We start from the raw sequence: 10,863 nt of genomic DNA, 5'->3' as shown, positions 1-10,863 counted from the left end.
ACGGATACATCACCCTAACCAATCAGCTCCCGAGCCACTGACGGATACATCGCAGTGGCCAATCCGTTTCTATGCGCCCCCCACGGGCTGGAGCAGCGGCCGCTGACATTTAGGGTTTATTTTTGGTTTTTGTTATGGTCGCTCGTACCGTCAGGCTGTTCCATGTGCCCTCTGATGATATATTTTGATTCCTTTTCACCATTCAAGATGGCTGCTTTCCTTATTGAACGAGCTGTGGCACTTGTTTTAACGTTTAATCTCATTGGTTAGTTTAAAATTGGAACAGCATCTTATTAAATCGCCACCAATCAGCGGAAACCGCAAACGTTGAACACATGTTAGACGTGAGCTGCAAGACTGGAACATTTCCCCGGGTACTTACGGTCACTTACAAGGAAATTATGAGCTTGCACTTTACAATCGTTTTCATATCCTCAGCATAGCCCAGAACTGTGGATGCTGTAAATCAGAAACAAAAACAGAAATTGCTGGAAATGCTCAGCAGGTCTGGCAGCATCTGTGAAGAAAAAAATCCGAGTTAACGTTTTGGGTCCGGTGACCTTTCCTCAGAACACCGGACCCGAAATGTTAACTCAGATTTTTTTCTTCACAGATGCTGCCAGACATTTCCAGCAATTTCTGTTTTTGTTCCAGTACTTATTATTTGTTGCAGTGTACCATCGTGGTTGCGAAGTCAATTACTATCGCCTTACTAAAAAGTAAAAAGTCCACAAACAAGATACTTGCTAATGTTTATTCATTATATTGTTGCAAAATTACACAAGCAGTCTAATATTAGTTTCTCTATTGCATTGCGTTGAAGCTCTCCTTTTTTTCCTTTTTAAAAGAACTGCCCAATTGCCACTCTAAATGCTGATCCAGTATTTAAAAGATAATCAGTGCTCACTTCACTGATAACTTGTAACCAAAAATGTACAGACGCTTAGTTACACCGCACCTGGTGTATTGTGCGCAGTTTTGGATCTCCTTACTGACTCAATTAGAAAACTATCAGTGGTGCAAGGTGGATAGCTGACAGCGAAGGAAGGAATGCAAAAGAAATATCTCTTTGAGATAGTAGGAACTGTCGATGCTAGAGTCTGAGATAACAAGGTGTGGAGCTGGAGGAACACAGCAGGCCGAGGAGCAGGAAAGTTGACGTTTCAGGTTTGGACCCTTCTTCAGAAATGGGAGAGGGGCCTCTGAAATAAATAGAGGGGGGATGTGGTGATAGAAGGTGGATAGTGGAGCGGCTAGGTGGGAGAGAAGACAGACAGGTCAAGGAAGCGGGGATGAAGCTAGTAAAGGTGAGTGTAGGTAGGCAGTAGTGGGGGTAGGGGTTGGTCAGTGAGGAGGGAGGAGCGGATAGGTGGGAGGGAAGACGGACAGGTCAAGGAGGCGGGGATGAGACGGGTGGCTGGTCTTGGGATGAGGTCGGGGGGGTGGAGAGATTTTGAAGCTCGTAAAAGTCCACGTTGAGACCATTGGGCTGTAGGCTTCCAAGGTGGAATATGAGGTGCTGTTCCTCCAGTTTCCAGGTGGCATCATTGTGACACTGGAGGAGGCGCAGGATGGACATGTGGTCCAGGGAGTGGGAGGGTGAGTTGAAGTGGTTCGCGACTGGGAGGTGTTGTGGTATGTCGCAATAGGTGTTCCACAAAGCAGTCTCCGAGCCTCCGCTTGGTCTCCCCGATGTAGAGGAGGCCACATCGGGAACAGCAGATACAATAGACCACATTAGCAGATGTGCAGGTGAACATCTGTTTCATGTGGAAGGTTTTTTTGGGGCCTGCGATGGAGGTGAGGGGGGAGGAATAGGGGCAGGTGTAGTACCTCCGAGCCCAACCACCCCCGGCACTCCCCACTAGCCCCACCAACCCCGGCCCCACTACAAAGGATATATTTCCCTCCCCACTCTTATCTGCCTTCCGAAGGGATTGCTCTCTCTGCGACTCCCCCGTCTGCTCCACACTCCCCACCAGCCCTACCACCCCCAGCACCTTTCCCTGCAACCGCAAGAGGTGCTACACCTGCCCCTACACCTCCTCCCTCACCCCCATCCCAGGCCCCAAGAAAACCTTCCACATTAAACAGATGTTCACCTGCACATCCACTAATGTGGTCTATTGTATCTGCTGTTCCTGATGTGGCCTCCTCTACATTGGGGAGATCAAGCGGAGGCTCGGAGACTGCTTTGTGGAACACCAATGCTCGGTTCACGACAAACAACACCTCCCAGTCGCAAACCACTTCAACTCACCCTCCCACCCCCTGGACGACATGTCCATCCTGGGCCTCCTCCAGTGTCACAACGATACCAACCTGAAACTGGAGGAACAGCACCTCATATTCCGCCTTGGAAGCCTACAACCCAATGGTCTCAATGTGGACTTTACTAACTTCTAAATCTCCCGACCCCCGACCTCATCCCAAGACCAGCCACCCCTCTCATCCCAGCCTCCTTGACCTGTCTGTCTTCCCTCCCACCTATCCGCCCCTCCCTCCTCACTGACCAACCCCCATCCCCACTTCCTACCTACACTCACCTTTACTAGCTTCATCCCCGCCTCCTTGACCTGTCTGTCTTCTCTCCACCTATCTGCTCCACTATCCACCTTCTATCACCGCGCCTCTCTCTCTATTTATTTCAGAGCCCCATTCCCCTCCCGCATTTCAGAAGAAGGGTCCAGACCTGAAACGTCAACTTTCCTACTCTTTTACATCTGCAGTTCAAACATAACCAAACATAACGCTACGTCGAAACAATTGGCAGGCTGCAGCCATCTAATTTATATCATCTTATTCCTTCAATTAGTTTATTTCCAGACCATTACTATCCAACACAGGCTGAAGTCAGAAGTCACACCACACCAGGTTATAGTCCTTAGTTACTTCACCTGACAAAAGACTAGCGCCCAGAAAACTTGTGATTTCAAATAAACCATTTGGACCATAACCTGGTGTCGTGTGACTTCTGACTTTGTCCACCCCAGTCCGACACTGGCATCTCCATGTTGGACAGAGGATCCCCCTAAAAATCTCTTTTAGCATTTCTTGTAGCCTTCAGCTGTCTGAATTCATTATTTGTAGGAATCCATGGAATAGCACTAGTCTAACTGACAGCCTTGTGTCTTGATCAGAAAGTGGTTGGTCCCATTCTACCCAAGCATTACAATTTATGTTAATGCTGCACCAGTTTTATTTGAAAACAGTTTCCATTTGTGGTCATTTATGTATGTGCATGTTTTCCCCTTGAGTTCTGAGGAAGGTCACTGGACTCAAAATGTTAACTCTGATTTCTCTTCACAGATGCTGCCAGACCTGTGAGCTTTTCCAGCAACTTCTGTTTTTGTTTCTGATTTACAGCATTCGCAGTTTTCAGTTTTATTTTTCTCTTTCTCCCCTTTCTAAGCTCAGTAGCTTGTGGTTCTTTCTCCTGTTGCTTAAATCAGGGCCAATGGCTGCTTTTTCTGTCAATTTGCAGAAAGGTTTGCAGCTTTTTCTGGTCTGAATTAGTAATACTGACGGATTGACCAAAAGCTTTTTTAAACAACAACTTATTTATGCAGTGTTTTAAATAAATTAAATGATCAAATGTAAGAAATCAAAGGTAGGGAGGTACTTTATATGTGAACAAAGGCTGAGATCAAGGCAGGGAAATGAACATGAGGAAGCAAAGCAAAAAAAGGAAGCAACAGTACTGCAAATCCTTGAAGAAAACTCCAGTGGGAAGATGTGTGTCAGACTTCTCTGAATGACAGCAGTTATGCAGCAATTCCTTCAGCAATTTATGCTGTTGTATGACATTGTGGATACACCCATCCTCAGTCTTTCATTCACTGGTTGAAAATTCACCTTTTCAGTCTCACTGATGATAGTTTCCCTTTTCCTTTCCACTGGGGATTTCCAGAGAGATCAGCTCTGGAAAGATGAGGAAGAATTTTCTGAAGAAGGGTCTAGGCCCGAAACGTCAGCTTTCCTGCTCCTCTGATGCTGCTTGGCCTGCTGTGTTCATCCAGCTCTACACCTTGTTATCTCAGATTCTCCAGCATCTGCAGTTCCTACTACCTCTGAGGAAGAATAGTTGGTTGCTAGCAATTTTATTTTCCATCCCCACAACAAAAGGGAGAGAAAGAGAGTTGGGTGCTTTCTTTTTGCAGGTTAATTGTTTCTCCTGCATATACACATGCATGGCCATAGTCTCTCGAACCAGTCAAGAGTTTATTACTGTGCTGGGCCCTCATAAACCCACCACAACTGGTGCCAATTGAGAAGCCATTCAAAAATTGTCCCTGGGCAGAATTGCCTTGAACATATAGATGGTGCCAATTTATTTAGACTTTTGCCTCACTGCTCTAACAAAATAACATACCATATTACCCTCAACGTGTTGTCAATTGTTTTTGTTTTGATTACACAGTTTCCTTGGTTTAAAGCAATTGGGAACAGGAGTAGGCCATAGAGCCCTTCGAGACTGCTCCAACATTCAATAAGACCAGTGGTCTAACTCTGTATACCTGCCTTGGGGGCCCATATCCCTTTATTATAGAATCCCTACAGTGTGGACACAAGCCATTCGGCCCAAGAAGTCTGCATCGACTCTCCAAAGAGTATCCCATACAGACTCACCACTCTACCCTATAACCCTGCATTTCCCATGGCTAATCCATTCATCCCTGGACACTATGCGCAATTTAGCATAGCCAATCCACCTAACCTGCAATATTTGGACTGTTGGAGGAAACCCACGCTGACACAGGGAGAACGTGCAAACTCCATACAAACTGTCGCCTGAGGCTGGAATCGAACCCAGGCCCCTGGTGCTGTAAGGCAGCAGGGCTGACCACGGAGCCACCATGCTATTTAATAAAAATTTGTCTATCTCAGATTTAAATTTAACAACTGAATTAGCATTGACCGCCATTTGAGAGAGAGTGCTTTCTAACATCTTTCCTGAATGGCCTGACCCTAATTTTTGGACTATGCCCACTGGTTCTAGAATCTTAAACCAGTGGAAATAGTTTATCTTTATCTACCCTGTCTTTCCCTGTTAATATCCTGAAGACCTCAATTAGATCACCCCTTCTAAATTCTAGACAATAAAGGCCTAGTTTGTCTAAGCTCTCCTCATAACTTAACTCCTAAAGTTCAGGTCCTGTCCTTGTAAACCTACATTGAACTCCCTCCAGGGGCCAAATCTGATGCCCAGATCTGCTCACAGCACTCTTGATTGGGGTCTAACCAGGGATTTGTATAACTGCAGCATAACATCTGCATGCCTATAGTCCAGCCTTTACGAATGAAGGCCAGCATTCCATTAGTGTCTTGATTACTTTCTACATCTGGACAAGCCCCAGGCTCAGAGCCCAAGGGCTGCTTATTCCACTGCTGCCATCTTAGTATATATAGAGAGAGGGAGAAACAGAGAATTCTGGGAAGATTACTACCAATGCATGCATGCAAACCATCATGTTTAGTGGACTTGTCAGTCTTGGGCCCCCAGTTCTTTTTCTCCAGTGATAATTATTGTACTTACTTCCTCTCCTTCTTTTGCTCCTTGATTTTATTTAGTAATTTTGGAATACTATTAGTATCTTCTACTGTAAAAACTGTAGCAAAGTATATATCCATCTCTGTTATTTCCTGGTTCCCATTTTTATTTCCTCAGTTTTGTTCTCTAAGTGACCTACATTCACTTTGACCTTGCTTCTTTTCTTTTTATGTATTTTAAAAGATCTGCTCAATAGCTATTGTACCAAGGTAGAACTTCATTCCCAAATTTCATGGCTTGATTTTTTTTACGTTTGGTTTGATCAACAAAGAGACCTTGGAGTGAAGGTTCACAGTTCCTTGAAAGTGGAGTCCCAGGTAGACAAGGTAGCGAAGAAGGCATTTGGTACACCTGCCTTTATTGGTCAGTGCATTGAGTGTAGGAGTTGGGAGGTCATGTTGCGGTTGTACAGGACATTGGTTAGGCCACTTTTGGAATACTGTGTGCAATTCTGGTCTCTCTGCTGTAGGAAAGATGTTGTTAAACTTGAAAAGGCACACAAAAGATTTACAAGGATGTTGCCAGGGTTGGAGGATTTGAGCTGTAGGCAGAGGCTGAATAGGCCGCGGTTATTTTCCCTGGAGTGTTGGAGGCTGAGGGGTGACCTTATAGAGGTTTATAAAATCATGACGGGCATGGATAGGGTGAACAGTCAAGGTCTTTTTCCCAGGTTAGCGGAGTCCAAAACTAGAGGTCATAGGTTTAAGGTGAGAGGGGAAAGGTTTAAAAGAGACCTAAGGGGCAACTTTTTCATGAAGAGGGCGGTGCCTGTGTGGAATGAGCTGCCAGAGAAAGTGGTGGAAGCATCTGGATGGATATGTGAAGAGGAAGGGTTTAGAGGGCTATGGGCCATATGCTGGCAAATGGGACTAAATTAATTTAGGATATCTGTTCGACATGGATGAGTTGGACTGAAGGGTCTGTTTCTGTACTGTATAATTCTACAGCTCTATGACTCTAAACTCTTGCTGTCCATCTTGATAATACTCACAAGTTTACCCTCAAAGTTTATTTTCTCTCTATTTGTGATTTTGTTGTTTTTTTTTTGGTTTATAAAACTTTCCCAATCCTCTGGCTTACTACTAATCTTTGCCAAATTGAAAATAAAATAAAACATACAACCTGATGCTATCCTTAACTTGTTTCAGAGATAGTAGGGACTGCAGATGCTGGAGAATCTGAGATAACAAGGTGTAGAGCTGGATGAACACAGCAGGCCAAGCAGCATCAGAGGAGCAGGGCCTGCTGTGTTCATCCAGCTCTACACCTTGTTATCTCACGATCCTTAACTTTTCTGGTTAACCAGTGTGGTTTATCCCTTGCTAGAATCCTTTTTTCTCATCAGGATACATCTCTGTTGTAAGCCATGAACTATTTTCTTAAGCATCTGCAATTTTGCCTCAACTGTCTTTGCTGGTAAATTTCTATCCCAATCTAGTCCAGCCAGTTTTGCTCACATTTGCTCAATTAGTCTTATTGAAGCCTAGCACAGATATTTCTGACTCAAGTTCCTCCTACAGAAACTAAATGCTAAATTCACCATGTTATGGTCACAGTTTCCCAGGGGATGTTTTACTCTGACATTACTTATTAAAATTCTCTCAATATATATGACCAGAACAAAAATAGCCCAATCCCTGGTTGTATCCATAAAATATTGTTCTGGGCAAGTGTCATGAATATACTCAGTGAATTATTCCTCACAACTTCACCTGTCAATCTGACTATCCCAATCCGCATGAAGATTGAAGTCACCTATGATTAATATACTGTACTTTTTACATGCCCTCATTTCTCCTGATTTATTCTGACCCATCATATAACTCCTGTTAAAGGGGAGCTTATGCACTACTCCTCTCAGTGTCATCTTGTGCTGTTAATTCATTTAGTTTTGTCCCAAATACTACACCCATTCAAGTAAAGAACGAGTAATTTTGCCTTTTTGTTTTTACCATGTTCTTCTCCCCTTGACCATATTTACTGCTGTTTTTCTATGTTTGTAGACTATGTCCCTTCCTGTTCCACTCTGGGTATCAGAGTCCAAATAGCCGCCTTGTAATGCTGCCACATCTTGCTTTGTAAGCCTACATTTCCCCTGCCTCCCTCGAATAATTTGAAGTTCTCTCTATAGCCCAAGTTATTCAATTCACTAAGACACTGGTCCCAGTAAAGTTCAAGTGTAGCCTATTCAACCAGAACAGCTCCCTTCACCACCACTGCTGATGGGAAGTGAAGGTACTACATGACAGCAAATCTAAATCAGAATACTGTGGTTTACCTGCACAGTAAACTTCTTCACAAAGGGTAAAATGTACACTGAGAAATTTTGTGTCAAGCATATAACAGAAAACAAACTCAGGTCTGGTTTCAATCTAGTGTTAATGGACCAAATGACCTAATTCTGCTCCTTTATCTTATGGTCTTGACATCTACCACCCTGTCCTCATTAATCATCTTTGTCATTTCCTCAAAAAACTCAACTAACTTTGTAAGACTGACATCCCCACACAAAACCATGCTGCCTATTGCTAATAAGCCCGTATTTTTCCAAATGTGAGTCAATCCTATCCATAAGAATCTTCTCCAATAATTTCCCTACCACTGTTGTAAGGCTCACCGGCCTGTAATTTCCCAGACTATCACTGTCACCGCTTTTAAACAAAGGGACACTGTGGACTGCTCTCCAGTCGTCTGGGACCTGTCCTGTAACTAAAGAGGGTGCAAAGATTTCATACAAGGCCCCAGCAATTTCCTCATCTGCCTCCTTCAGCAGGAACAACACGGGTGTAGATGCAGAGTAAAGCCTACTGTACTCTTTTAACTTGTAAATAAATCTCCCACTACACTGTCCCCATCAAACACTCTCAGGACAGGTACAGCACAGATTAGATACAGAGAAAAGCTTCCTCAACACTTTGAAAATAAGGTTGAGCTGCATCTAATTAACCTATTTTTGACACCAACCTTTTCAGCAATATTATTCCACAACTCTGGAGCAGATGGGACTTGAACCTGGGCTCCTGGTCCAAAGGTAGAGAAGTTACCATTGCGCTACAAGAGGCCTCTACACTTTTGAGCTTACTTTTCCAAGATTTTAAGTTTAACTTCAACGCTGCAAACACTATCTGGGATGTTTTACTGGGCCAGCTTGTTTCCATTAAGTCAGTGACGGATTGTGAAAAATACTTTTCATCTTGTTCCTCTTTTATACTGATTCAGTGACAATGACCTCAACGTTTACTTCATAGAATCCCTACAGCGTGGGAGCAGGCCATTCAGCTCAATAAGTCCATATTGTTGGAAGCTTGCATGTTTGATGAGATGTGACTAAAACAGAAACTGGAAGAATGGTACATGGGAGGTGAAGTTGAAGTCACTGTGAAAGCCAATGTGTTTACTATCCCACCTGAGACAATCCCTCAGGATTGAGGATGGCTTGTTTCTGTTCCATCGGATAGGTTCTAAGACAGTGAAATAGTAGAGATCGAGCCAAAATCAAACTCTGAGAAGAATACTTAGAATCGATGAATCATAGAAGTGGTTACTTTTGATGGACATAGACTTGATGGGCAGAAGGGTCTTGACTTAGATATGAGTATCGCTGCTGTCCAGTAAACCATAATTTTAGTTTTGGGTTTGAGATTCTGATTCTTAATATTCTTTTCATTGGTGGGTTTATATTGATCAATGGTCAATTCTGTATTGGTTAAACACTGAAACCTCTGACCCTTCCCAATTATGATAAAGGGTTATTCACCTGAAAATGACTGACTCAAGAGCTGAACTGAGAGTGACCATACTCAACATCAAGTCACCAAATGACCAAGTGCAGTATCAAGGAGCTCATTGGAACTCCGTGGGAATCAGATGGAAAACGCTCTGCTGGTTTCTTCATACCTGGCATATAGGAAGATGGCTCTAGTTGCTAAAGGTCAGTTGTCTCAGCTCCAGGACATTTCTGCATAAATTCCTCAGAGTAGTGTTCTAGGCCCAACCATCTTCAGCTACTTCATCAATGACCTTCCCTCCATCATAAGGTCAGAAGTGCGGATGTTCGCTGTTGATTACACAATGTTCAGTACCATTCACAACTCCTCAGACACTGAGGTAATCCATGTTCAAATGCAACAAGACCTGGTCAATGTCCAGGCTTGAGGTGACAAGGTGCAGGTAACATTCCCTTCAAAATAAGTGTCATTCAGTGACCTTCCCCAAACAGAAAGAATACCAACAACAACACCTCCCAGTTGCGAACCACTTCAACTCCCCCTCTCACTCGTTGGACGACATGTCCATCCTGGGCCTCCTCCAGTGTCACAACGATGCCACCCGGAAACTGGAGGAACAGCACCTCGTATTCCGCCTGGGAACCCTACAGCCCAATGGTCTCAATATGGACTTTACTAGCTTCAAAATCTCCCCACCCCTGACCTCATCCCAAGACCAGCCACCCCTCTCATCCCCGCCTCCTTGACCTGTCTGTCTTCTCTCCCATCTATCTGCCCCTCCCTCCTCACTAACCAATCCCCATCCCAACTTCTTACCTACACCTACCTTTACTAGCTTCATCCCTGCCTCCTTGACCTGTCCGTCTTCTCTCCCACCTATCTGCTCAACTACCCACCTTCTATCACCGCCTCCCTCTCTCTATTTATTTCAGAGCCGCCTTCCCCTCTCCCATTTCTGAAGAAGGGTCCAGACCTGAAACGTCAGCTTTTCTGCTCCTCTGATGCTGCCTGGCCTGCTGTGCTCCTCCAGCTCTACACCTTGTTATCACGAGAGTAGTAGGGGTCGGGTTATCATTCCAAATCGGGGTGGCAGTGTCTTTGAGGTGGCCTTGTGGGTGATAATGTTTGGAAGGTGCTGTTTGAAGAGCCTCTCTGGTGAGTGACTCTATCTTGTTGACAAATGTTGTTTGCACTGTGCAAATCAATTCTCTCTCTCTCTCTGTCTGTCTCTACGGATACTGAGCAGTTTCGCATAACATCCAGTTTCAGTTTCTGAGGGGACTTTATTGACCACATGGTCAGGGTTCCATAAATCTACCGATACAAGAGGAGAATTGGCAATTAAGTCCATACCGTCTTGCTCCACCATTCACTGTGACCACTAAAGTACTGGGAAAACAGATATAAATCAGGTCTGAAGAAGGGTAATACCCGGAAAGTTGCCTCCCTCCATATCCTGAACAAAAACAAAGTTGCTGGAAAAGCTCAGCAGGTCTGGTAGCATCTGTGGAGGAGAAAACAGAGTTAACAGATCCTGCCTGGCTTGCTGTGTTCCTGCAGCCTGCTGTTGGTCTACCTTGGATT

Source organism: Rhincodon typus, chromosome 27 (assembly GCF_021869965.1).
Source record: "Rhincodon typus isolate 14 chromosome 27, sRhiTyp1.1, whole genome shotgun sequence".
NCBI classification, from domain to species: Eukaryota; Metazoa; Chordata; class Chondrichthyes; order Orectolobiformes; family Rhincodontidae; genus Rhincodon; species Rhincodon typus.
This window is presented reverse-complemented; position numbering follows the sequence as displayed.